This window comes from Rhincodon typus, chromosome 26, assembly GCF_021869965.1.
Source record: "Rhincodon typus isolate 14 chromosome 26, sRhiTyp1.1, whole genome shotgun sequence".
NCBI lineage: Eukaryota > Metazoa > Chordata > Chondrichthyes > Orectolobiformes > Rhincodontidae > Rhincodon > Rhincodon typus.
Window position 1 is genome coordinate 35,677,500 of NC_063357.1, and position 27,382 is coordinate 35,704,881.

General features: G+C 41.5%; 1 protein-coding gene across 1 annotated transcript in view; it reads left to right on the top strand.

Moving 5' to 3' along the window:
• The window catches only part of LOC125486128 (huntingtin-interacting protein 1-like), a 181,511-nt gene that overhangs the window by 52,744 nt on the left and 101,385 nt on the right, over positions 1 to 27,382 (top strand). Inside the window, exons 2-3 of the mRNA XM_048612385.1 lie at positions 8,646 to 8,709; positions 10,638 to 10,780. The gene's annotated coding sequence lies outside the window, so the exon portion shown is untranslated. The remainder of the gene's footprint in view (positions 1 to 8,645; positions 8,710 to 10,637; positions 10,781 to 27,382) is intronic.

The window sequence follows — 27,382 nt, forward strand, 5'->3', positions numbered from 1 at the left end:
TGTTGCAGCTGTACAAAACTCTGGTGCGGCCGCACTTGGAGTATTGCGTACAGTTCTGGTCACCGCATTATAGGAAGCATTGGAAAGGATGCAGAAGAAATTTACCAGGATGTTTCCTGGTATGGAGGGAAGGTCTTATGAGGAAAGGCTGAGGGACTTGAGGCTGTTTTCGTTAGAGAGAAGGTTAAGAGGTGACTTAATAGAGACATACAAGATGATCAGAGGATTAGATAGGGTGGACAGCGGGAGCCTTTTTCCTCGGATGGTGATGGCTAGCACGAGGGGACGTAGCTTTAAATTGAGGGGTGATAGATATAGGACAGATGTCAGAGGTAGGTTCTTTACTCGGAGAGTAGTAAGGGTGTGGAATGCCCTGCCTGCAACAGTAGTAGACTCGCCAACTTTAAGGGCATTTAAATGGTCATTGGATAAACATATGGATGATAATGGAATAGCGTAGGTTAGATGGGCTTCAGATTGGTTTCACAGGTCGGCGCAACATCGAGGGCCGAAGGGCCTGTACTGCGCTGTTATGTTCTATGTTCTATGTAAAAGCATGCCACTGAGGTTCATCTGTTTTTTTTTGCCTGATCTGGACATATACTCCACTTTCCAAAGGTGTTTATTGATCAATGATGAGCCTTGTGTGCCATTTTGTTAGGGGATGAAAATACAGTGATACTGGATAGTTCATTTTTACCCATCTAGCCTATGGAATTCGTAAAAGAAACCATCCTTCTGACAAAGATGTGGAAAGGACACCTGAAAGAAGGGAATAATGGTATCAGAGCCCAGTGCACCCCCAGCAATAGCACCATACATAGATTTGCAGGACTACGTGGAAAGAGGGTGGAATGGGACTAATTGTACAAATCCCACCTGCTCCAGTGGTATGTCATAACATGTCTGAATCGGTTGATTAAAATAGGTCTAGTACTTTCAAAGGCAAGATGAGTTGCATGGATTCGTCCTGTGCTGTAAGATTGCTAGAATGCGATCTTCACTTGTTCCCATGGTGATGATTCCATGTTAGAGAGAAATTTGTAGAAAAGGACAGTCTGTGTCTGGTTTGACCAGTGAGTACACTAGGGAAATTTGCAGATGATGCAAGCATTGGTCAGGTAGATGACCGTGAAGAGGATGCCTTTTGACTGCAGGATGATTTTGATCGTTTGGTTGAGTGGACAAAGAGGTAGCAAATAGAATTCAATCCAGAGAAGTGCAAGATTTTGCATTTGGAGAGGGCAAGCAAAGCAAGTGAAAACACAATAGAAGGGATTATATTGAGGTGACTCAAGGAAGTGAATTATCTTGGAGTGTGTGCCCACAAGCCCCTGAAGGTGGCAGGACTTAATTGAGGTCTACAAAATAATGAGTGAGTTGCATAGAGTGGACAGGCAAGATCTGCTTCCTCTGGTGAAGAGGTCAGTTACCAGGGGACACGGGTTAAGGTGATTTGGCAGAAGGATTTCAGGGAACATAAAGAGAAGGTTGTATGGATTTACTGCCACGCTTGGTGGTCAAGGTAGAAACTCGTAACCTGTCTAAAAGGCACCTAGGTTTGTACTTTAACTTCTGTATCCAGTCAGGCTATGGGCTAGGTGCTGGAAATTGGATTTGGAATTGGTGGCAAGTTAATTCTGCTGGTGCAGACATGTTGGGCTGAATGACCTTTTTTCTGTGCTATATGATTCTAAGTTTCTCACTAATTTATTTGGACTGGGTTTTTAAACCACAGATTAAGAAATTTCTTAGAAACTAAGAATTAAGAACAAAGTAAGAATTCAAATGTATATTGTGCGGACTGTAATTTTCATTATAATGCAACATACAGTATATATGCTAATTAACTTTTTATTTGCCCCCTTGCTCTTTTTGATGTTGTTAGGATGCTCTGGGGCGAGGGGGTTGGAGACCTAGGTCTTTGAGCTCTTCTCTTCAATGTCAGTGCTGTACTTTTAAATGACAAGCCATACCTCCTGAATCATCTCTGAGCTGTTGTTGGAGCTGTCAAGCCTGGGTTACAGAATTTCCTTCATTAATGTTTGTCTTGTGGACAGTACATGGTTAAGAAATCCTGCATCAACCCTCTTGACATCAGACATTACATTTCCTATGTTGAGAGACTTTTCTGAGATACTTTTATTCCAACTTTGGTTATATTTGTTGCTTTTTAAAAATCTGGCACAGATGCAGGTGCCTCTCTGTTGCTTACTGTTTAACCTGGTGTGCGTGCTTTTTTTCCTGTTCATGATTTGCCCAGCAGGCATGATATTGCTTTGCATTGGGAATCTGTCATCACCTTTTCCTGAATAAAGCCAGTCAGGCTGTTCTTGTTTAAAGGAGTTTAATTTCAACCATTAATTTATTCCATGGTCATTAAATTTAGATTGCAAGGACAGTTTTCTTGGATGATCCTTGCACTTTTCAATAAATAAAAGTTGTTTTAGTTTTGTGTATATGGTGTACGAAAATGATAATTGCTGAATCCACCCATGTTAAGACTCTATGCATGAACAGCTTTGCTTTTTTCTGTCTATCACTATTATCTCCAATAATGTCTATTTGTTAATCTCTCGTGTCAGTGTGTCTATCTCTCCTGTCTCTTTCTCCTCCCCCACACACTACCCCCCAATCATCATCTGTCAGACATTCTGCTGTTAACCACAATTTCCTGTTTAGTCTTGTCAGTCTATTCACAGTTCTCTCACTGGCTTGCCATTGTTGTTCATGCCCTGACTAACTCTGCAACTGTCCCTCTCCCATCCAGCACTTTGTTACCATTGTTTATGAGAGCCCAGACAAGTGTTGTCAACAGATCATATAACCCAGTGGAAATGACAGCAAAGCCTGCATTTGTTCAGACATGACATCCATTTCCTATATTAGTAATTTGATACTAATCAGGAGCGAGAACCCTCGATGATTTGTTCCCCTCTTGTTCTAATGCAAAGACAGTGAGGCTGACTGTTACATTCCTGCTGCTGCTGATCCCCCAGGATCAGCTAACCCAGTACCATCTGGCGATTGAAACTGTGACTTTTTGACGTAACATTTGCCGACTATGAGACCATTACCATGTTTGTCTTTACCCACTCAACCATCAGGACAGCTAACCCTCTGCTATGTTGACATTCTTTTTCTGAATGGTGTCCATTGTTCAGTGAAGTTGATTTTACTGAAATAAATTTTGTATTGCCATCTTACTAGCTATTTGCCTCTAGTGAAACAAATTTACTTGGTATCTCAGCCAGCTATATGATTTGGGAGTCAGTGACACTAATGTAGTGTAAAAGTATTTTTATTTCTATTATCCCAATCTCCTCTTCATATCTTCAATTTGCCTATTCTCGTGTTGATTTGATTTTTTTTTGGATTTTTTGACTTCCTCTGGCAGCTTTATCAGTTATTGCTGGTGAATCCTTAGATTTTGTTTTGTTTCATTTACAAATTATTTTTCATGTCTTTCAAAAAGCAAAGATAAAGTCAGAAAATCATTTCTGCTCTGCTTTGTCTCAGTGTACATGCTGTCTGTTGGCAAAATTATCTGAAAACATAGCAATAAATTTTACTTGCAGTTTTTATGCTGACAGTACTCTGCTCTTCCAACAGCATCTCTCTCAAGTCTTTCATTGTCACTAAATTGTCAGACTGGTGGTCAGGATGAGCAAAACGTTTTCCTTCAGTTTAGTAATGAGGAGAATGAAGCCACTGATTTTTTTTTTGTTTTGTTTCTGCTCTTTTATGGAATCTAAATATCATTAACAAGACCTGAATTTATTACGCAACCATATCTGTCCTTGAGAAAGGTGATGATGAACTGCTAGAGTCCATCTGGTGAATGTGTACATACAGTGTGGTTAGGGGGAGTTCCAGGATTTCGGTCTCAGTCCCTGTAACAAACAGTGTTCTCTTGATACTTAAGCTAGAAATGTTTGCATGTGAGATCTTTAAAATTACACTCCTTTATGAGATTGTGCTCATTAATATGAGCATTCATAAGGCAGACATTCATAAATTGGAGGCCCCAATGTGGTTGGAATCCTGCATTGTGCTATCTGCAAACTTGAGATCTTTGTTTTTTTAAATGAACCTGTTCAGAGATGTTATTACATACCTCTGGAGCAAGTAAGACTTGAACTTGGGTCTCCTGGCCCAGAGTTAGACGCACTGTACGACAAGCGACTTGACTTCCTATACCCTAACTTGCAGTGAATCCAGTATCCCCTGCTCACTGACCTATGTTGACTCCTAATCATGCAAAGCTTTAACATTAAAGTTCTTGTATAAGAACAAAAATCATTAGGAAAACTCTGGACAGGCAGGCATCTGTGCAGAGAAGCAGAGTTAAATGTTTCAGATTGATTACCTTTCATTGGAATTGAGTTGTTGTCTGACCTGCTGAGCCTTTCCAGTGCTTTTGATATTATTTCAGATTTCCAGCACCTGTAATATTTTGCTTTGATTAAAGTTATCATCCTTGTTTTCATAAACCTCCGTGACCTGGCCCCGTCAATTGTTTTCCACCCTGTAAACCTGTGTAATATCTGTATTCGTTTAGTTCTGGCCTTTTGCACATCCCTGATTTTAATTGCTCCACAGTGGGAGTTTGTTCCTTGAGGTGTCTAGGCCTCAAGTTTTACAATAGAAATACAGAAACATAGAAAATAAGAATAGGACTAGGCCGTTTGAGCCTGCTCTCCCATTCATTATAATCATGGCTGATCATCCAACTCCATAGCATATTCTTGCTTTTCACTCCCCTATCATTTGATCCCTTTAGCCCCAGGTGCTGTACCCATCGCTTTCTTGAAATCACACAATGGTTTTGCTGTGACTGCTTTCTCTGGTTGCGAATTTCACAGGCTCAGCACTGTCTAGGTGAAGGGATTCCTCTAGAGTTAATGTTGTAAGTTTGCTGTAACTGTTCTTTGGAATAGTATAGCATTGTGGTTAGAGCCATGAAAGCAAGGTTCAAAGAAAACTGCATTTGCATGCTTAAATTATGTTTCTTTTAAAAATGGGCATTGTTAATGGACTTGTTAAATGGCCGAGTGTAATCACTTGATCACATTTCCGGAAATTTCTGAACACTCAGCATTGTACAAACATTCCAAATAAGACTGATGTACAGGACTTGGGGATAAGCCATCGACCTGTAGCTAGCGTTTTTTAATTCATTCACAGGGTATGAGTGTTGCTGTCTTAGCCAGCACTTACCATCCAACCCTAAATGCCCAGTGGGCAGTTAAGAGTCAACCACATTGCCGTGGCTGTGGAGTTGCATGTAGACCAGACCAGATAAGGATGGCAGATTTCCTTCCCAAAAAGGCATTAGTGAACCAGATGGTTTTTTTTCTGAAAATTGGCAACTGTTATATGGTCACCCAGATCTAATTCCAGATTTTCTTTCCATTGAATTCAAATTCCACCATTTGTCACGATAGGATTTGAGCCCAGGTCCCCAGAACATTACCTGTGTTCCTGGATTTTTAGTTCAGTGACTGTTAGTTAATTAAGCCACTGCCTCCCCTTAACAATCTGTTACATCTCCATCACTGTCTGTCAACCAGCATAGGGCACGGGGTATTGTATTATAGTAGTTGCTGTTGGGGAATAGTAAACCAAATAATTGTAAGTGCTGTTGTTTCATGACAAGCAGGGAATGATTGGGCCATTAACCCTTCCCCTCTACTGGTTGATTTCTTTGGTTTTAAAGGGAAGAAAGTACTTAGAGTGCCTCTCTTGCCCTTGGGTCATCTCAAAGAGCTTGACAGCCATCATTCTGCATTTGTTAGCCTGTATCCTCATCCTCTTTTTGAACAGAATTAATTTATCTTTCTGTTCCATCATTATGTCACCCGCTGACTTAATAAATTGCTTGACAGACTATTTCCTGCTACTTGTATTCTGTGACTGATTGAGGAGCTTTGCTGCATCCAAAATCTTTAAGCCTGTTTATGGTCTCTGTCAAATCATCTTGAGTTTCTTTCAGAGATAGTAGGAACTGCAGATGCTGGAAAATCTGAGATAACAAGGTGTAGAGCTGGATGAATACAGCAGGCCAAGCAGCATCAGAGGAGCAGGAAGGCTGACGCTTTTGTGCTTTTTCTTCTTATCCCTGCCCCTAACTGTCCCTCTCCAGAAAACTCCAAGTTGAGAAATTGACCCTGTAGTCTTCTTGGGACTCCATGCAATGATTCCACTTCTCTGTAACAATAAAACCAAAACTGACACAGCACTTGAGCTGTACCCTCGCTGTAGCTGACATACTTTTATTGCCATCTGGATCAGATCTCCCAAGGAGGTTGCTTAACTCCCTGCAGTGCAATATGTTGTGATGCACACTATGGGTGATAGTTGAAAATCTTCATGTCCATTGGTAATATAGTGGTCAGGATATCCGTGCAAATACAGTCATTGCTGCAAGACTTGGAGTCACTGATCCTTAATCATTTGATACATTCAATTGTGTGTCAAAGCTATTTGCAGGCAACCTCTTTGTGAAAAAAACTTGGATGACTTTTGATCTAGAATGGAGTTGGGTACCTTTTTTGGGTTTGTCGTAGATTTACCTCCAGTGTCCATCTAAGTCATTAGTTTTTACATTGCCTCCACAGACAATTTGTGTACTTGAAGTGATCTTGATATATTGGTGTATCTCTGAGAGTCACTGGCTGTAGTTTCCAACCTTCTTGCCTGTTTTCTGTTTGCACAATATCATTAGTCCTATTTGAGTGATACCATGGTAGCTGTGTTTATCAGAATGTTTTCCACCCCTTACCCTCAAGAGCAAAAGCAAAAATTCTGTAAATGCTAGAAAACTGAAATAAAAACTATAAATATTCGGTAACTAAGGCAATATCTGCGGATAGAAGAACAAAGTTGGCACTAACTCTGATGAAATGTCCTCAACCTTTAGACCTCATAGTGACAGAAGCTCAAGTGTCATTGACCCACGATCTCTTAATTAAAAACCAAAAAAACTGTGGATGCTGTAAATCCGGAACAAAAACAAAGTTGCTAGAAAAGCTCAGCAGGTCTGGCAGCATCTGTGAAGGAGAAAACAGAGTTAACGTTTTGGGTCTGGTGACCCTTCCTCAGAACTCAGTTTTCTCCTTCACAGATGCTGCCAGACCTGCTGACCTTTTCCAGCAACTTTGTTTTTGGTCTCTTAATTAGCCCTCCTGGATGAAGATTCTTGTCTGGATCTGTTTCCTTATCTTCACAACACATATTGCTGCCAATTTAAGTGAGAACAGGAAACAGTAGAACGTGCACAGCAACCAAAGTTCCTATCACCTTGTATGATTGTCTTTAGAATGCTGCATTGCTCTGTCTTTTCTTCTGCTGAGAATTGGATGAAGGATGCATTTGGAGATGTCACCAGCAATGGCTCTTCATTCTTATGCAATAGATACTGTTTACTAATCCTTCTTCCTTTACTGGGTGAAGGAGCTGAAATGATCAAGGGAAGATAACTGACTAGAATTGGTAAGACGGAGGTTGTAGATTTGCTTGCTGAGCCGGTGTGTTTGGTTGCAGATGTTTCGTCACCCTGCTAGGTAACATCATCAGTGCGCCTCTGGTGAAGCGTTGGTATTCTGACCCGCTTGTTATTTATATGCCTTGATTTGCTGGGGTGGTTGGCATCACTTTTGGTTCTGTTTTCAGTTGTTTGTATATCGGGTCCACCGATACACAAACAACATCCTCACCGGAATAAGATTCATAAAAGAAGAAAAGAACAATAACCGACTACCTTTCCTAGACGTGATGGTAGAACGTAAGAACATTGGGGAACTCCAGACTAGCATATACAGAAAGACCACACATATAGACCAGATACTTAATTAGTCCAGCAACCACATCAACACCCATAAACCTAGCTGCATCAGGACATTATTCAAACCGGCCACAACACCCTGCAGCAATCTGGAATTGCACAAAGCAGAACAGGAGCACTTATACGGAGTTTTTAAAAGGAATGGATATCTAAAAAGTACAATCGGCTGTTATCTCCGCAACAGACCGTAACAAGAAGACACAACACGGCCTGGTCTGGAGTAGGGATGCAACATGGCACAAGACGGCCCTTCATAAGGAAGACCATCTGGTCAGGTGGAGCAGGTGGGACTTGAACCCCAGCTCCCGGTCTAGAGGTAGAGATGCTATTTCTGTGTCTCAAGAAGGCCGTTGCAACTTCTTAAAATTAAGCTATTCTTCTAAACCTGTTCAGACCTGTTGTTACACACCTCTAGAGCAGTTGGGACTTGAACCCAGGTCTCCCGGTTCAGGGATAGGGACACTACCATCATGCCACAAGAGGACCCCTGCTTAGCTTCCAAGATCAGACAAGATTGAGTATTTTCAGATTAGTATAGCCATAGGCTATCTTTGAAAACTTTTTAGGGATGAAATTGATCTCAACTGTGATGCTTCTATGGCCAATTAGCCCATGTGGGTCTATGCCAAGCTTTGACTTGAAGCATGCTTATTTCATTGAGGTGCTTGATGGCTGCCTGTGGGAGTGAAGCCTCAAAGAGAAGGGAAATAAAATGTGCAAATATCAAAATGTTTGTCACTATTTTATTGTATTGTTGCTTTGAGAAAAACTGATTTTTCCTCTCCCCACTGTTTTTCAGAGCGTCAGCATCAATAAGGCTATTAATGCACAGGAAGTCGCAGTGAAGGAAAAACATGCCAGAAATATCCTTTTTGGGTGGAGTTGGTGAGAGTACAAAAATCTCTTGTTCAAGTACTGTTTGTTTCCCACTGACTGGGCCCTGGGCGTGAACGAACTGTGGTTTCCTGATTCTCCATCTGAGATTTGTATGTTCATGCTAGTTTCTACCATGTATGTCCCCTGTACTAGGATAGGTTACTGAGTAAACTAGTGACCTGCTTTTGTATGAAGAGGTTACAGGTGTGGCTGGGTGATTTCTCCTGTTTGCTGCAATATCAGTCTCTACTTCATTGCACTGGATGGCTAGAATTATAGTCAGAGTTTCAGAATTGGAAGGGTTACATTTTGTATTCACATTCCATCTCTCCCCATTTCTCTTCCCTTCTCTCACTTCTCCTTTCCCTCATGTCTCCCACCTCTGCCCCTCTCTCTCCTCTAACCTTAAAAATATCGTCCTTTAGTCTTGAAATCCCCTATCATAGGGTTAATGGTAGGTGTCTTTTCCCTGTCTATACCCCTCTTGATTTTATAAACCTCTATAAAGTCACCTCTCGACCTGCTATGCTCCAGTGGAAAAAGTTCCAGCCCATCCAGCCTTTTTTTTTATAACTCAAATCTTCCAAATCCATAAACAAGCTGGTAAATCTCTCCCTCTCTAGCTTAATAATATCCTTCCTATAACAGGGTGACCATGTTCTGTGGGACATGAGTGGGCAGAAACAGTGGGTCTTCCCAGGCAGTCCTGTTTGTTGATTTTTGGGATGAAGGTTAAAGCAGGACTGTGAGCTGGAAGGCAGTGTGGGGAGGTGATCACCAGATGATAGGAGTTTGGTGACCGTTGTTGCCATGGTAGCCTGGTGTTCAATGGTAGGGTCATGGTCTGGGGGAGATAGGAGGAGGTGGCCAAGAGCTGGTGCTTAGCCTCCGCGATGTAGATGTGATTACCACCCTTAACGCAGGCTTGTTTACAATGGACAAAGCACAGCAGATGCTGAGGTTTCCCAGCAAATTCTGTTTCTGTTTCTGTTTTTGTCTCTGATTTCCAGCATCTGCAGTTCTTGGTTTTTGCTGATGCAGAAGACAGCTTCAGTTCAGAAAAAAATCTAGAGAAATAACCTGTTGTTCTCGGCTTTGTATAAAACATCTTTATATAAAGCACTAATTCACCCAACTACCAAATTATAATTTTTGTGTTCTGATGTGTTGAATGATGATAGGATCGGGCTCAGATTTATTACACACCCATGCAGTCAAATGCCTAGCCTTGGCTGGTTCTGAAGTCCTCTTTCCGATTGATAGCATGGGCTTACGCATGGGGAAAAAAAACCTTGAGACAAGGGAAATGATCTTCAAAGATGTTTTAATCTTTCTGATTGATGTTCAAACTGCTTGTGGGAAATTGAATTTTTGGGTCATTTCTGAAGGTTACTTGTGCTTTGAACAATTAACATTTTTGGCAGAAGTAATGGATAATTGATTCCTAAACTGTACCCTGGAGCTTTTATTAGTTATGAGGAATTTTGCAGCTAAAATGTGTAGAAATTTTTTCAAAAATGGTGCAAAAACCATACTAAAATCAAGCAGAAAATGGAGAATATCTACAGCATGTCAATCGGTGGCAAAATAAGGTGAGGACATGAAGTGGTGACTGGGAGACTATTGAAATCTGCAATTTTAATCATCCTATTTCAGATGCTAATTGAGTTGCTGTGAATTTCCTGTTTTGATTTTGGACCTTAAATAATCACATTGATTCTTATCTTGGATATATGAAAGGGTGGTTTCCATTCCCTTTCCTTGCCATGCCCCAGTCTGTTAACAGTCGCTATTCAATCTATAACAACCTATTTGATTCAACTGATGAAATTTCAAAGCTGGGAACTGATTACATCTGTTTATATGCGTGAAATGAATTCCATTTTGTAACAGTTTCCTTAGCATGTTTCTGCACCATGCATTCTTGGTACGCATCATGAGAAAGGCGCTCACACATTCTGGTCGGTAGTGAATCGATTGCCGCTGTCCAGCAATGCAGTCCTCTGCTGGAAATTTTGCCATGTATTTCACAAGCTGCTTCGTGATGGACATCCAAGTGTGAGTATTACCTTCAGTTTATTAAGTGTTACTTTATTTAATGAGCCCTGCTTGAGATCAAGGGTGATGGTGAAAAAAAATGATCTTTGCAACTAAGACCGCATCATTCAGTCACATGATATTTAGAAGTGCTGATCCAATAATATGCCTCTAGAATTATCTCCCACTGTCCACTGAAATGTGGATCTATAGATTCACTATTCCTAAGATCATATTTATAATATAAAACAAGTTTTCTGCTGGACATTGAAGAATACAGATCCTAAAACTGTGGTTGTTCGCTCTGTTGATGGTGACACTTGTACTAATTCTTGAAATGCCAATCTAGGAAGTATGGATCAGAGTGCTTTTTGAACTACTTCATTTATTCATGGTCCTTGGAAGGGATGGAAATGTTTATTGGACTTGTGTTTTGTAAAGAATCATCCTGCCTAGGCTCACATGTTTTCAAGGAAGGAATCTGTTTTTGTGCAGTATATGCAATTAGACAGAAGTAGCTTAATTTAAAAGAATACTGCTTTCTTGGCCTCCAAGTGAAGTGGATGTGCTGGAATGATTCCTTGGCCATTTCCACAGGAGTACCTACAGAAGTGTGCAAATAAGGGCTCCATAGTTGTAATGTTAGTTCCATTCTCGCAACAGCAAATTGGCATGTTCTTTGCATTATATGTTTAAAGAAATAAAGCAAAACTGCATAAAAGATCCACAATATCTGTGGCCACATTTTGACATCTGTTTGCACTAGGTATGTCTTTAACAGCAAATCTTGATTTTTAAAGAGAGGGACAGATGCCCTTCAGTTGAAGAATAATACATTGTCTTTTAAAGACATAAGGTGTCTGTTTATAGAACAGCACAATATGTGGGAGCAGTTAAAATAGAGATTTGGTGGTTGTCTGCTCTACTGTGTTTATTTCTTTAAAAAGCTTGACAGGAAGCAGTGTAAATATTTCTTAACTGTTGTATTTATTTGTGACCGATGGTCATGCCATAAATAGTACTGTAATGGAAATTCCATTATTAAATTATAACACTAACCTGTCGTTATCTGAGGGTATTTTAATGGCCTTTTATTTCAGTAATTTTACCACAGATACTTCAAATCTATTTCTGAGAAAAATATTTAATCCCCATTTTGATTTATAACTACAAGGACTATCTTTGTTAAAATCCGAGGTTTGTGTTTATAATTTTACCAAAGTGACAAATTCTGATTATTGCATGTTTACAGACTGTTTATTGAGTCATCTGCATATTCCAAGCATGTAATCTGTATGTTTACAGAAGTTGAAGTGTTGAAGTCTTCTCATCCTGTAATTGTCTTTGATTTTTCTAAAGGAGTTTGAAATAAGCTGTGATTAGATTCTCAAAGCCTTTATTCAGATACTATTGACAGAAAGGCACTGACCATTGTGCTATTGTTATGACTTATTGAGAGGCACAGAATGCTCACAAAACTGTAAAAAGCAACACCTATTATCATGACTTCTCAATGTTTTCAAAAGGAAGTGTACCTCTGATGAAGAGTCACCTAGACTCAAAACGTTAGCTTGCTCTGTCTCCATGGATGCTGTCTGACCCCCGTGCTCTCCAGCATTTGTTGTTTTCAGTACCATTTGTTGAGAATGGATTAGTGTTTGTTGCTGTTCCATTTTGGCAGTGCTGGCAATCACTTGCTAACGAGTGTGTTTCTCCACCAAGGGCATTCTATGTAACTGGCCATGAGTTCTTTGGGTCCTTCTGTGGCTGATAAGGCCAATCCCAGAGCTTCATCTCCGACTTGTTTCTGAAAAGGTTTGAATTCTTCCCTAACTTAGTTCAGAATGTCATAAGCTGAAGTCTGATCATGTGAGGCTTCCATATATTTTTAGTTACTGATACGGCCTGGGTGTAGATATATTAGTGCTGCTGTTTTTGGGACTTATTGTCATTAGTGTTGGATATTAATTGAAGAAAGTATCAAATATGAAATTGACATTATTATGGATACAAAATCTTCTGTTAACCAGTCAAACTTGTCTCATCTTGCAGGGAAGATGTAATTTAAAGGTTGAATTATAGTCTGGCCACGTATTTTTCTTTTGATGGAATGTGTTATTTTATCATAAATGGAGTTGAAGTAACGAGATCCACCATCATCGACACTATCAAACTGGAAAAACACCAGAAGATTAGAAGTTCAGGAAATACAGGTTAAATGCCAGGAGTAAAGGAAGCAGATTGAAGTGTACATTAGAAATGCAATCTTTAAATTCACTAGTCATTATTGATGATGGGCAGGTTCTAGACTTCTTGGGAGCAATTTTCCGATCTCTGGGAGTGGCAAGGAAGAAGGAGAGAAGAGCAAATAATTGCATGAATTGGCATGAATTTGGAGATACTCAACCCTTTCCTGAAAAAAGGAGTACAAGTTTACAAGAATGAAACCTGGACTTAAGAGGTTAAGTTATGAGGAGAGATTATACAAATTAGGCCTGTTTTCTCTAGAATTTAGGAGGATAAGAGTAATCTGATCAAAGTCTTCAAGATATTAACAGGAAAATACAGTCGATAAAGATCCTTTATTCATTCCTGGGATGACGGCGTCGCTGACTAGACAGCATTGATTGCCCATCCATAATTGCCCAGAGGGCAGTTCAGAGTCAGTCACATTGCTATGGGTCTGGAGTCCTGTGTAGGCTAAACCAGGTAAGGATGGCAGTTTCCCTCCCTAAAGGACATTAGTGAACCAGATGGGTTTTCCCAAGAATTGACAATGGATTCATGGTCATCATTAGATTCTTAATTCTAGATATTGTATAGAATTCAAATTCCACCATCTGCTGTGGTGGGTGTCGAACCTAGGTCCCCAGACATTATCTGGGTTTCCAGATTAACAGTCCAGCGATAATACCACTAGGCCATTGTCTCCCTGATGAACTATTTCCACTGGTTGGAGATTCTAGAACCGGGGGGAAAAGTCTGAGAATTAGGGCCAGACTGTTGAGTAGTGTTAGGAAGCATTTCTACACATAAAGAGTGGTGGATTTTTGGAACTCTTCCACAAATGGCGCTGGATTTGGATCTGTTGTCAATTTTAAATCCAAGAGAGATACATCTTTGTTAAACAAATGTATTAAGGGATATGGGCCAAAGGCAGGAGTTAGGCCACAGATCTGCTATGGTCTTATTTTATGGTGGAACAAATTTGAGGGGCTGAATGGCCTGCTGCTGCACCTATGTTCCTTTCTCGCCACTTCCACAATTAAGTCTTGGCTGAGAACATCCATTAGAGACCATTTCCACTCACCAACAGTTAAGATCCTTAAATGGTCAGTTTAAAGACCAGTTCAGAGCCTCAACTCACCACCAACCCAAAATAACCTGCCTTCCTGGCAGGCAAGAACCATTTCTGGGGACTGTCTATTGGGTTTGGGCAGGGGCCTCCCTTTGACCAAATCTGAGGCTGCGTGGGAGGAAGAGAGTGAGTACTGAAAGCCAGTCCCCTGTCTTTGCCTTCAAATTCCTTGATTCATCTGAAGATGAATCTGGACCCCCATCCAATGAGACCCTAAAGAAGACTAACCCTCTCACTGGATTCCTTGGACACAAGACCTTCAGCAATGATCTGTAATGATCATCAATGAGCTAGATTTGTGAACTTTGTTGTTGGTGAGAACAGAGTATTAGTTGTTTTTTATTGAACCAGCTGTCCCTGCAATTCGGCTGCAAAATAGAAAATGGAAAAGGGTAATAATCTTTGGATTATGACCTGAGCCATGAGCAAATTGGCACAGTGTCACCAAGATTAAAGAAATAAAGGCATGGCTCAAAGATTGAGGTTTTAGCCGCCAGAAATGATTTCAAGTTCATGGGACATTGGCACCAGTATTGGGGAAGGAGTCAAATGAGTCAGGCGACACCAAATTGTGTGTTGTCCCAGTGAATCTCATAATTATAGCTATGGATAGGGCTTTAAACCAAATAGTGAGAGGGTGGCTTCAGTTGCATGGAAAGTTATGGAGAAAGTTTAAATTGGAGGGGGCTCAGCACGGGATATTAAAGTTTCCAGAACAAATATTAGAACAGAGAGAATGGAAAGGATCAGGAATCTAACTTCAGGCACAGCATATAAGGGGACAACTCTGAGAAGGGGAACAGTCAACGTGGGATTCAGGGTGTTGTACTTAAATGCACGCAGTGTACGACACAAGGTAAATGAGCTTGTAGTACAGATTGAAATTGACAGGCATGATGTGTGTATTGTGGCTGTAAGGGGATCAGGGCTGAGAACTAAATATCCAAGGATACGCATCCGATTGAAAGGACAGGCAGATAGGCAAAGGGAAGGGTTACCTTGTAAGTCAGAAATTAAATCGACATCAAGAAGTGATATACAATCAGAAGGTGTAGATTCTGTGTGGGTAGACTTGAGGAACCACAAAGGAAAAAAGACCCTAATGGGAGTTATGTACAGGCCTCTACACCGTAATCAGGATGTGGGGGGAAAAGAAATTCAGGAGATAGAAAAGATATGAAAGAAAGGCACGACTCCAATAACCGTGGAGGACTTCAATATGCAAGTAGACTGAACAAATCAAGTTGGTACCAGATCTCATGAAAAGGAATTCATGGAATGTCTACAAGATAGTTTCTTTTGGAGCAGCTTGTGATAGAACCCAGTAAGGAACAGGCAATTCTGGATTTGGTGATGTGTAATGAGGCAGACGTGATGAGGGATCATAGGGTGAAGGAACCTTAGGAGGCAGTGACCATAATATGGTAGAATTCAACCTGCAGTTTTGAGAGGGAGAATTTGAAATCAGATGTGATGAAGTTACAGTTGAGAAAAGGTAACTAGCTAGCCAGAGTTGATTCGAAGGGGAGCCTGTTAGGGAAGACAGTGAGCAGCAATGGCAAGAGTTTCTGGAGGTAATTTTAGATTTCTTTTTAGATTTAGATTTTATCTTGACTACTCAAGTACAGTGAGAAGTATACAAATTCTCTACTGCCATGTTAGTATACAAAAAAAGGAGTAAAAACAGAAGCAGAAATAAAAGAAACATCCAAAAGAAAAGAAAACATGCAGATAACTCCCCGCCTCTGATGTGAATCCTTGCCGCCAGAAAATCAGAGCTACAAAGTCCATCCATCAGTCTGCGAACACTTAAGTGCCCTGAGTCGCTGCTCGTCGGTGCAGCCAGAACACCACCGCCTTCGCCTGTGCTGTCAGGTACCTGGACCCAGCCGTGGCCTGGAGCTGCACCTCTGCCGCTGGTACCATGTCACCGTTCTTTGGCTCCATCAACGTTGGTGCTGCCAAGAGTCCGTGCTGGACTCAAACTTGATGCTGGGCTCACCACGCTGAACTGCTGGTGCCTCGTTTTGGCTTATGTTGCTGCTGCTGCCGCTTCCTAGGACTGCTGTTTCAGCAAAGAAACCACTCCCATCACTTCTGACACTTCAGGAAGGGGACCACTCCCGCTGCTGTGGACAGGACAGCACAAATTCATCCCAAGGATGAAGAAACATACTAAGAGGAGCAGGGGGCAACCATGACTGACAAGGCAAGTAGGTACAGCATAAAAGCAAAAGAAAAAGTATGCAGTATGAAGATTAATGGGATGCCAGAGGATTGAGAAACCTTGAAAAACTTGAATTTGAGAGGACAACTAAAAAAGCAATAGGGGAGAAGATGAAATATGACAGTAAGGGAGCTAGTAATACCAAAAAGGATTGCAAGGGATTTTGTTTTTTTTAGGTATCTAAAAGGTAAGAGAAAGGCAAGAGTAGACATTGGACCATTGGAAAATGAGGCAGGAAAAGTAGGAAGAAATGCCAGAATAGCTGAATAAGTACATTGCATCAGTTTTCACAGTGGAAGACACCAGCAGTATACCAGAATTTCAAGAGTCAGCAACAGAGGTGAGTGTAGTGGTCATCGCTGAGGGAGAAGGTGATGAGAAGCTGAAAGGTCTGAAGGTAGATAAATCACCTGGAGCAGATGGATTACACCCCAGGATGCTGAAGCAGATAGGTGAAGAGATTGTGGAGGCATTGGAAGTGATCTTTCAGGAATCATTGGAACCAAGGATGGTCCAAGCAGACTGGGAAAATCGCTTATGTAACACCCGTGTTTAAGAAGAGAGCGAGGCAGAAGACAGGAAGCTATAGACTGGTTAGCCTGACCTCAGTCATTGGTAGCATTTTAGAGTCCATTATTAAGGATGAGATTGTAGAGTATTTGGAAGTGAATGGTAACATAGGGCTGAGTCAGCATGGCTTCGTCAAGGAGAGTTCATGCCTGACAAATCTATGTTAGATTTCTTTTGAGGAGGTAACAAGTAAGTTAGACAAAGGAAAGCCAGTGGACATGATCTGTTTGGTTTCCAGAAGGCCTTTGACAAGGTGCACAATGAAGAATAGTACAGCACAGGAATAGGCCCTTGGGTCTACCAAGACTGCACCAACACATGATGCCTTTCTAAACTAAAAACCTTTAGCCTCTACGCAGTCCATGTCCTTCTATTCCCTGCCTATTCATATCTGTCCAGATGCCTCTTAAACGTTGCTATTGTATCTGCCTCCGCCACTGTAGCAGCAGATTCCAGGTGCTTAACACCCTCTGTAAAAACAAACTTGCCTCTCACATCTCCTTTAAACTTACCCACTTTTACTTTAACCTATGCCCCCTAGTAATTGACATTTCTACCCTGGGAAAAAGACTCTAATGATCTTTTCTAGTCATGCCTCTCATCAGTTTGTGAGCTTCTATCACGTCGCGCACCCCCCCCCCCCCCCCCAACCTTCATCCTTTAATATTCAAGTAAAAATAAACAAAGTTTGTCCAATCTCTCCTCATAGCTAATACTGTCCAAAACCAGGTACGATCCTGGTAAACCATTTCTGTACCTTCTCCAAAGCCTCCACATTCTTGATTAGGTGGATTGGCCATATTAAATTGTCCATAGCATCCGGAGATGTGTATGCGAGGTGGATTAGCCATGATAAAAATGATGGGTTAAGGGAATAGGATAGGGGGCTCCAGCTGGTTCAGAGGGTCAGTGTAGACACATGGGCCAAATAACCTCTTTCCACACTGCAGGGATTCTATGATCCTCCCTGTACCGTGGCAACCAGAACTGTACATGATATTCCAAATATTGCCTAGCTAAGGTTAAATACAGTTTCACATGACTTGTCAATTATTATATTCTACACCTTGACCGATAAAGGTAAGCATGCTATATGCCTTCTTAACCACCTTATCCATGTATGTTGCCACTTTCAGGGAACTATGGACCTGTATACCAAGATCCCTCTGTATGTTGATGTGACTAAGGGTTCTGCCATTTACTGTGAAATTAGATCTTCCAAAATGCATCATCTTGCATTTGTCCAGATTAAATTCCATCTGCTATTTCTCAATCCAAAGCTCCAGGCTCTCTCTGTCCTGCCGTATCCTCTGGCAGTCCACCTCACTATCTGCATCTTCCCTAGTCTTTGTATCTTCCATAAACTTACTAATCAGACCACCTACATTCTTCTCCAAATCATTTATATGTATTTTACAAACAACAGGGGTCCCAGTGGATCACCGCTGGTTGCAGATTTCCAGTTAGAAAAACACTCTTCCACTGCTAAATTCTGTCTTCTATGACTAAGCCAGTTCCGTATTCATCACACCAGCTCTCTGGTCCCATGTGACTTCATCTTTTGCATCAGCCTGCCATAAGGAACCTTGTCAAAAACCTTGCTAAAGTGCATGTAGACAACATCTATCAGCCTGCCCTCATCAATCGTCTTTGTCACTTCCTGAAAAATATCAAGTTTGTGAGTCATGACCTTCCTTGCACCAAGCAATGCTGCCTGTTGCTAATAAGGCCATATCTTTCCAAATATGAGTAAATGCTATCCCTAAGAATCTTCTCCAGGACTTTCCCTACCATGGATGTAACGCTCGCCAGCCTGTAATTTCGCAGATTATCCCTGTTGTCCTTCTGAATCAAAGAAACAAAGTTGGTTGTTCACCAGTTCTCTGGGACCTCTGTGACTGAAGAGGATACAAAGATTTCATACAACAATTTCCTTATCTGCCTCCCTCATCATTCTGGGATAGAGCCCATTAGGTCCTGAGGACATGTCTACTTTAATGCTTTTTTTAAAAACCCAACACCGTGTCCTTTTATATGTTCACATGCCCTCAGAATATGCGTACAATTTTGGTTACCCTGTTATAGGAATGATGTAGTTAAACTGGAAAGTGTGCAAAGAAGATTTACAAAGATGTTGCCAGGACCAGTAGGCTTGAGTTATAGGAAGAGGCTGGCCATGATAGGACTTTATTCCTTGGAACGTAGGGGAATGAGGGATGACCTTATTGAGGTGTATAAAATCATGAGGGGATGGGGAATTGAGGGCATAGGTTTAAGGTGAGAGGGGAAAGATTTAAGAAGGACCTGAGCGGCAACTTCTTCATGCAGGGAGTGGTTCTTATATGGAATGGGCTGCCAGAGAAAATGATTGAGGCAGGTACAATAGCAACATTTAAAAAAAACATTTGAGTAGGTACATGGATGGAAGGGTTCTGAGGGAGGTGGAACTAGTTGAGTGGGCACCATGGTCAGCATGGACCAGTTTGGGCTGAAGGGCCTGTTTCAATGCTGTAATACTCTATGACTCTATCAACATACCCATCCCAAGACTCACCATCCACCATGTCCTTCTTCTTTGTGAATACCGATGCAAAGTACTCATTAAGGACCTCACCCACTTCCTCTGGTTCCAGGCATAAATTCCCTCCTTTGTCCTTGAGTGTACCTACTGTTTCCCTAGCTACCTTCTTGCTTCTAATATATGTAAAAAACGCCTTAGGATTTTCCTTAATCCTGTTTTCCAAAGATGTTTCATGGCCACTTTTAGTCCTCCTAATTCCTTGTTTGAGTTCTTTCCTACTATCTTGAAGACTTTCAGAGCTGTCAAAAGAATACAGTTTTCTAAACCTTATGTATGCCTCCGTATTCTTTTTGGCAAAGCTCTTGTCATCCAAGGTTCTGAATCTTGCCATCCTTATCCTTCATTTTCACAGTAACATGCTGGTCTTGAATTCTAATCAGCTGGCCTTTAAAAGGTCACCGCATGCCAGATGTGGTTTTACCCTCAAACAACTGCCCCTCGTCTACATTCCCTAGTTTCTGCCTAATATTGTGGTAGTTAGCCCTCCCCAAATTTAGTACTTTCACCCTATTCTTATCCATATGTAACTTAAAATTTACAGAATTATGGTCACTATTCCTGAAATGCTCCCCCACTGAAACTTCAAATGTCTGGCCAGGCTCATTCCTCAATACCAGTTCTAGTGTGGCCCCTTCATTGGACTTTTTAAATATTGTTTTAAAAAAAAAACTGCCCTGGACACACCTAACCAATTCTCCCCGATGTAAGCTTCTACCACTAGGTGAGTCCCAGTCAATATAGGGGACCTGACCCGAAATGTCAACTTTCCTGCTCCTCTGATGCTGCCTGGTCTGCTGTGTTCCTCTAGCTCTACACTGTATTGTCTCTGCAGTCCTTGCTATCTCACTACAACAATCCTGTTGTTTTCACGTTTTTACACAATCTGTTTATGTATCTGTTCCTATATCACCTGGCAGTTGGGAAGCATGTTGTCCAATCCCACCAAAGTGATTGCACCTTTCCTATCCCTGAGCTCTAGCCATATGGCCTTGCTGGATGAGCCCTCCAAGGTGTTCTCCCTGAATACAGTTGTGGTATTCTCCTTCATCAGTAACACAACTCCCCCATCTCTTTTACATCTCTATCACACCTGAAACATGTAAATCCCAGAACGTTAAACTGTCAGTTTTGTCCCTCTCTCAACCAAGTCTCTGAAAATAGCTACAACATACTAGGTATATGTGTTAATCCAAACTCTACTGATCTGTGTCATGTCCACCTGCCACATGAGTTTAAATCCTCCTGAGTGGCACTAGCAAGCCTTCCTGCCAGGATATTGACCCCTAGTTGAGGTACAGGTTCCACTTTCCCCAGAAGACATCCTAATGAATCACATACCTGAAGCCTACCCTGCTGCACCAGCTCTTTAGCAACATATTTAACTGTACTCTCTTCCTATTCCCAGCCTAACTGGCACAATGCACAGGAAGTAATCTTGTGATTACAACCTTAGATGTTCTGCTTTTCAACTTCTTACCTAACTCCCTTTGCAAGATCTCATCTCTTTTCTTGCCTATGTCCTCGGTACCAATATGGATGACAGCTACTGGCTGCTCACCCTCCCCTTTCAGAATATCCTGTGCCCGCTTAGGAATCTTTGAACCAGGACCAGGGAGGCAACACGGCATCCTGGAGTCTTGCCTGTGGCCACAGAAATGCCTATCTGTGCTCCTGAATAGAGTTCCCTATCATTACTGCTTGCTACACTTCGACCCTCCCTGTTGTACAACTGAGCCAGTTGTGGTGTCACTGATGAGGCTGCCTCTCGCCCAAATAGTATCTGAAATGTACTCATCTTCCGGGTGGTCACTCAACTCTTCTCTGTTTGTGTAGCCTTTACTGGTGGTGTGACCAGCTCACTGAATGTGTTATCCACAACACACTCAGCCTCGTGGATGCTCCATAATGAGTCCAGCTACTGCTCCAGGCACTCCATATGTTAGATCAGGAGCTGCAGCCGAACACACCTCCTATGTATGTGGTCAACAAGGACATTGGAAGTGTCCCTAATTTCTCTCATATTGTAGGAGGAGCATTGATTGGGACCAAGTTATCCTGCACTAAATGTCTGAACTTGCAGTTCCTCTCATTCAGCAAGATTAATATTGTAACAACTGTTGTTCTATTTAGGTGGGATTCTAACCTGTGTGTTGCATGGAAAGCTGTGAGGTAGATGAGAGTCCAAGCTGTTAAGAGCAAGGTACTGGCATAGATAGAGGATTGGCTGACTGGCAGAAGGCAGAAAGTGGGGATAAAAGGGTCTTTTTCTGGATGCACCTGGTGATTAGTGGATTTCCAAAGGGGTCAGTGTTGGAGGAGCATTCCATGGGACCAAGTTCTCCTGCCATTGTGAACATTATCATCTAAGTCAGCCTAATCATCTACAGACAATAATCCCGGAACTGATTACACAACCTAATTCACTCGTCACCAAACTCCGGTCTCTCACTCCCATCTGTATTTCTAGCAAACTACAACTACAAAAATAAGTACTTTATCTGTCTCCAGACATTACTTACTCAGTCTGCAAATCTGGTTCTCGAGCAGCCAAGCCTATGTCACTTCTTGAGTCGTGACGTCATCTCCAAAGCTTCGCCCCCTTAGATTCAGCTCCACATTCACTCTGACTAACCCTGTTCCTCGGGTATTTATCCTGCTGCTGCTGTATACTCCCAGGTTCATTCTCCTTTGCTCTGTTGCTGCTGTTCTCACTGCTCCGACTGACCAGGGCACTATTGGCTCCTCAGCACGTGCACTAAATGTCTGAACCTGCAGTTCCTCTCATTCAGCAAGATTAATATTGTTACAACTGTTGTTCTATTTAGGTGGGATTCTAAGCTGTGTGTTGCACGGAAAGCTGTGAGGTAGATGAGAGCCCAAGCTGTTAGGAGCAAGGTACTGGCATAGTTAGAGGATTGGCTGACTGGCAGAAGGCAGAAAGTGGGGATAAAAGGGTCTTTTTCAGGATGCACCTGGTGACTAGTGGAGTTCCAAAGGGGTCAGTGTTGGGGCCACAACTATTCACATTTGCAGTAATGATTTCACTGAGGGAACTGAGGGCATAGTTGCTATGTTTGTAGATGAAATAAAGATAGGTAGAGGACAGGTTGAGTTGAGGGTGCGGGGAGGCTGCAGAAGGACTTGGTTCGGCAAGGAGAGTGGGCACAGATGTGGCAGATGGAATACAACATGGGAAAATGTGAGGTTATGCATTTAAATAGAAAGAATAGAGGTATAGACAATTTTCTCAATGGTGAAAGGCTTTGGATATCTGAAGCACAAAGGGACTTGGGAGTCCCAGTTCAGGATTCTCTCAAGGTTAACATGCAGGTTCAGTTGGCAGTTAGGAGGGCAAATGCAATGTTGGCATTCATTTCAAATGGGCTAGAATACAAGAGTAGAGTTATACTGCTGAGGCTGTGTAAGAATATGGTCAAACCACATTTGGAATATTGTGAGCAGTTTTGGGCCCTGTATCCTAAGAAGGATGTGCTGGAGTTGGAGGGGGACGAGAGGACGCCTACGGGAATGATCCCAGGGATGAAGGGCTTGTCATTTAGGGGGTGGTTGAAGACTGTAGGTCTGTACTCTCTGGAGTTTGGAAAGATGAGTAGATCTGATTGAAACTTGCAGAGTACAGAGAGTTTCTGGATAGAGTAGACATGGAGAAGATGTTTCTTCCAGTAGGAGAGACAAGGACCCAAGGACACAGCCTCTGAGTAGACAATCCTTTAGAACTGAGATGATGAGGAATTTCTTCAGCCAGAGGATGGTGAATCTGAATCTGTGGAACTCATTGCTGCAGCGGGCTGTGGAGGCCAAGTCATTGAATATATTTGAGGCAGAGATCAATAAGTTCTCGATTGGTAAGAGGATCAAGGGTTATGGGGAGAGGCAGGAGAATGGCGTTGAGGGACATAATAGCCATGATTGAATGGCAGAGTAGACTTGATTGGCCAAATAGCCTAATTCTCCTGCTATATCTTATGATTTTATGGTCTTAAAATCTTGGCTCATGAAACAGGCTCTAGATTGTCATAACAAAATGCACTAATTAAATATCTTTTATGAAATAACTCCACAGAGGCTGGTATCCTGTCACCAAGTCACCCTTTATTTACACATGAACATCCTTGACTATTGTCCTACCGCATAGAGTCATGCACCAGAGTATCAGTAGCCCTGACATGCAACTTATTTATGTCAGCCAGGGTTCCCTGATTGGGGTGTTACACTGGTCCAATCAGGGAACTCATTCAATGCATTCTGGCTGGCTGATCTCATTACAGTCACTGCACTTTCATTATAACTGTGCTAAATGTCTACTGGGAAGATGGAATGAGATGCATTGATGCAATCCTTTGGCATTGAGTGAGAAGCAAGGATCTGGTTGATATTCTCAGGAAATCCAGAAATGCACAAGTTGCATACGAAGTTGTATGTTAATCATGCAGCTTCAAAACTCAAAAGAAATGGCAAGATGTGATTCATTTAGTTATAGACAGATAATTCAGTGCCTGCCCATCGTGGTACAAGAGCTATATAGTAATTTGGCTAAATAGCAGTAAACAGAAGATGTGATAATGGGAGGAGTTGGTGACTAATAGACTTTCCAAGGGAACTAATTTGGGTTCTGTTGATTAAATCATTTAGAACTATTCATTGGTAATGATAGAGTATTTTAGCTACAAAATTTGCTGATGATGCAAGACTTAAGTGGTCAGGTGTCCCAGTTGCATGGACGAAATTGAAGTAAATCTGAACGAGGCTATGTCGGTGGCTAAGAAGCAGATGATCCATGTCAGCTTCCTCCAGTGGTCTCCCATCCCATATGTCAGTCTTCAGCCAATTCAATTCAGCCCACTTGATATCAAGAAATGGTTGGAGGCACTGAATTTTGAAAAGGTTATAGGTCCTGACAACATTCTGGCACTGGTACTGAAAACTTGTGCTCCAGAACTTACCACTCCCCGAGCCAAGCTATTCCAGTACAGCTACAACACTGGCATCTACACAAAAGTGAAAAATTGGCCACGTATGTCCTACACAACAAAAGCAGGATAAATCCAACCCAGATAATTACCACCAATCAGATCATTAGTAAAGTGATGGAAGATGTCATCAACAGCGCTAATAAGTGGCACTTGCTCAGCAATAACCTGCTCACTGATGCCCAGTTTTGGGTTCTGCCAGGGACACTCAGTTCCTGACCTCATTACAACCTTAGTTCAAATATGGGTGAAAGAGCTGAATTTCCAGAGGTGAGGTGAAAGTAATAGCCCTTAATATGAAGACCACATTTGACTGAATATTGCATCAGGGAGCCCAAGCAAAACTGGAATCAGTGGTAATCAGGGGGCAAACTCTCCATTGGTTGTAGTCATACTTGGCTCATAGGAAGATGGTTATGGTTGTTGGTCAGTCATCTCAGCTCCAGTACATTTCAGCAGGAATTCCTTAGGATGTGTTCTCAGCCCAGCTATCTTAAGATGTTTCATAAATGACCTTCCTTTCATCATAAGGTCAGATGTGGGGATGTGTGCTGATGATTGCACAATGTTCAGTACTATTTGCTAAGATCAAATTCTTTTTCTTTGTGATCTTTGGATGAGGTTAGGAGTGACCGTTGTGAATGGTGTGCCAGCTGCAGTTGGATTCCATGAATCAAATATAGTTCAAAAATTATGATTTACATTTATATGTTGCATTTTTCATGTCTACCGGACATATCCAAGATCTTTACAGCCAGTGAAGTCATATTTGAAGTGTAGTCACACATGGTTGTAATGTTGGAAATATGACAGCCAATTTGTGCAGAGCTAATTCCCCAAAAAGCCATGTGATAATGACAAGGCAATCATAATCTGTGATAACAAGGTGTAGAGCTGGATGAACACAGCAGGCCAAGCAGCATCAGAAGGGTCTAGGCCCGAAACATCAGCTTTCCTGCTCCTCTGATGCTGCCTGGCCTGCTGTGTTCATCCGGCTCTACACCTTGTTATCTCAGATTCTTCAGCATCTGCAGTTCCTACTATCTCTGACATAATTTGTGATATTGATTGAAGAACAAAAGTTGGCCTGGACACTGGAGTTAACTTTTCCGATCTTTGAAATAGTAAAGCAGGATCTTTTGCTTGCACACAGGTAGATTGAAGAGTAGAGCACTTGCTTTGTATTGGACTGAAATGTCAGCTTTGATTTTAATTTTCAAGCCTGGAATAGGGATATGAACCGGGAATGTTGTGACTTGACAAAACGGTTATCAACTGACCTACAGCTGTTATGAGCTGTAAGTTTCAATAAGTTTTATATTTTGTTATATTTTCACATGTACAGGCTAGATTCAAAAGAATGCAGTGGAGAAAGACGCTGCCCACTGTAACTGTTACTATCCAGAAGGACCATGTTAGATTATAATTGTAAAAGTCATTTGAGAATTGCTGTTTTGTTACAGAAATCGTGTGTTTGTGCCACAGTGGTGACCAACTAGGAATGTTATTGGTCAGGGTTACTGGTATAATGTTAGAAATAAGTGTATATTCTAGCAGCAGCATGGTTTGTAAAGGTGACACTGTTTATTTAATGTAGAAGAGATGTAGCAGATAAATTTTCAACATGGAAGATGTCAGTTTTATTGGTGACACTGATCGCCCATTACGACTGTACTGGTAGAAATGCTTTGAATGAAGCTATTGATATTGATCTGTTCTTCGTTTAATGATACCATGATGAGTAATGGCTCACCTGTTCAAAGATCTGTAGCAGACACTAAACTTCAGACTCAAACAACGCAGCTTAGTGGTAATAAACATTCTGTTTTGTTTAGCAATCCGCAAAAGGAAACCATTTCATGCATATGTTTGATGAGTTTAACACGACAACCAAAGCATCTGTATCCAAATGTAAACCACTAGATAGAAAGTGTTTGGTTGCAAAGTATTTTTCCATTCTACTTTTATAAACAATTCTCCTGGTGACATCAGTTTCTCTTCTGTCTTTGTTTTTGCCATTCCTGTAAAAATCCATCACGATTCCCACTCTACAATGTGCATGCAGAAATGGCTATTAGACTTAACTGTGATACACTTCTGCTCTGCTTGAAATATGTCCCTGAAAAATTTTGAAAAATATTGTGTTGTGAGAATCGCAGTTCAGCTATGAAGGGTACCATAGCTGAGCATAGTCTGATGGCATGTCAGTACATGATTAGAGAAGAATGGTTGGACTTTTCAAATCTAGATACTGTTTTTGGTTTCTTCCCTTGCTGTGAGCACTCTCCAATGACTAACAGCAATGAGGTTGAGCAACTCATTCTAAATCTGACAAACGTGTTTACCGCAGTAGTCCTAAACCTACTCTGCTGCCACTGGTGGCTTATGTTTCTTTCTGTTCTCTGGCTCCTCTACATCCCTATCTGCTATGTATTATAATTTGTGTATGTTACGTTGGGACAGTGTTCCTTTAAGAGGTGAGTAACTTAAACACTACTGGGTGTTCAGCCGTTGTTCATAGGCTTGTTCAGACTTGCTTAAGCTTTTATAGAGTGCACAGCCTTAGATTAAAAACCTCCCTGTTGGGTTGCAGCAAAGACGAGTTTGTATGCTTTTAGTTTTGACTGGAACCTAGTCACTGCCCAGTACTATACACTCTCCTTCAAGTTCACTGCTTCTCCCTTGACTTACCAGCAATAGAAAGAAATAATAGTGGTAGGCAATATAATTGACTCTTCTGCATTAACCAAAAAAAATTGCCGAAGTAGAGCCTTAACATTTCTGATTGTTAGCTGTCAGTAGCCATCTGATTTGGACAGATGTAGAGCTGGATGAACACAGCAGGCCAATTAGCATCAGAAGTGCAGGAAGGCTGACGTTTCGGACCTAGACCCTT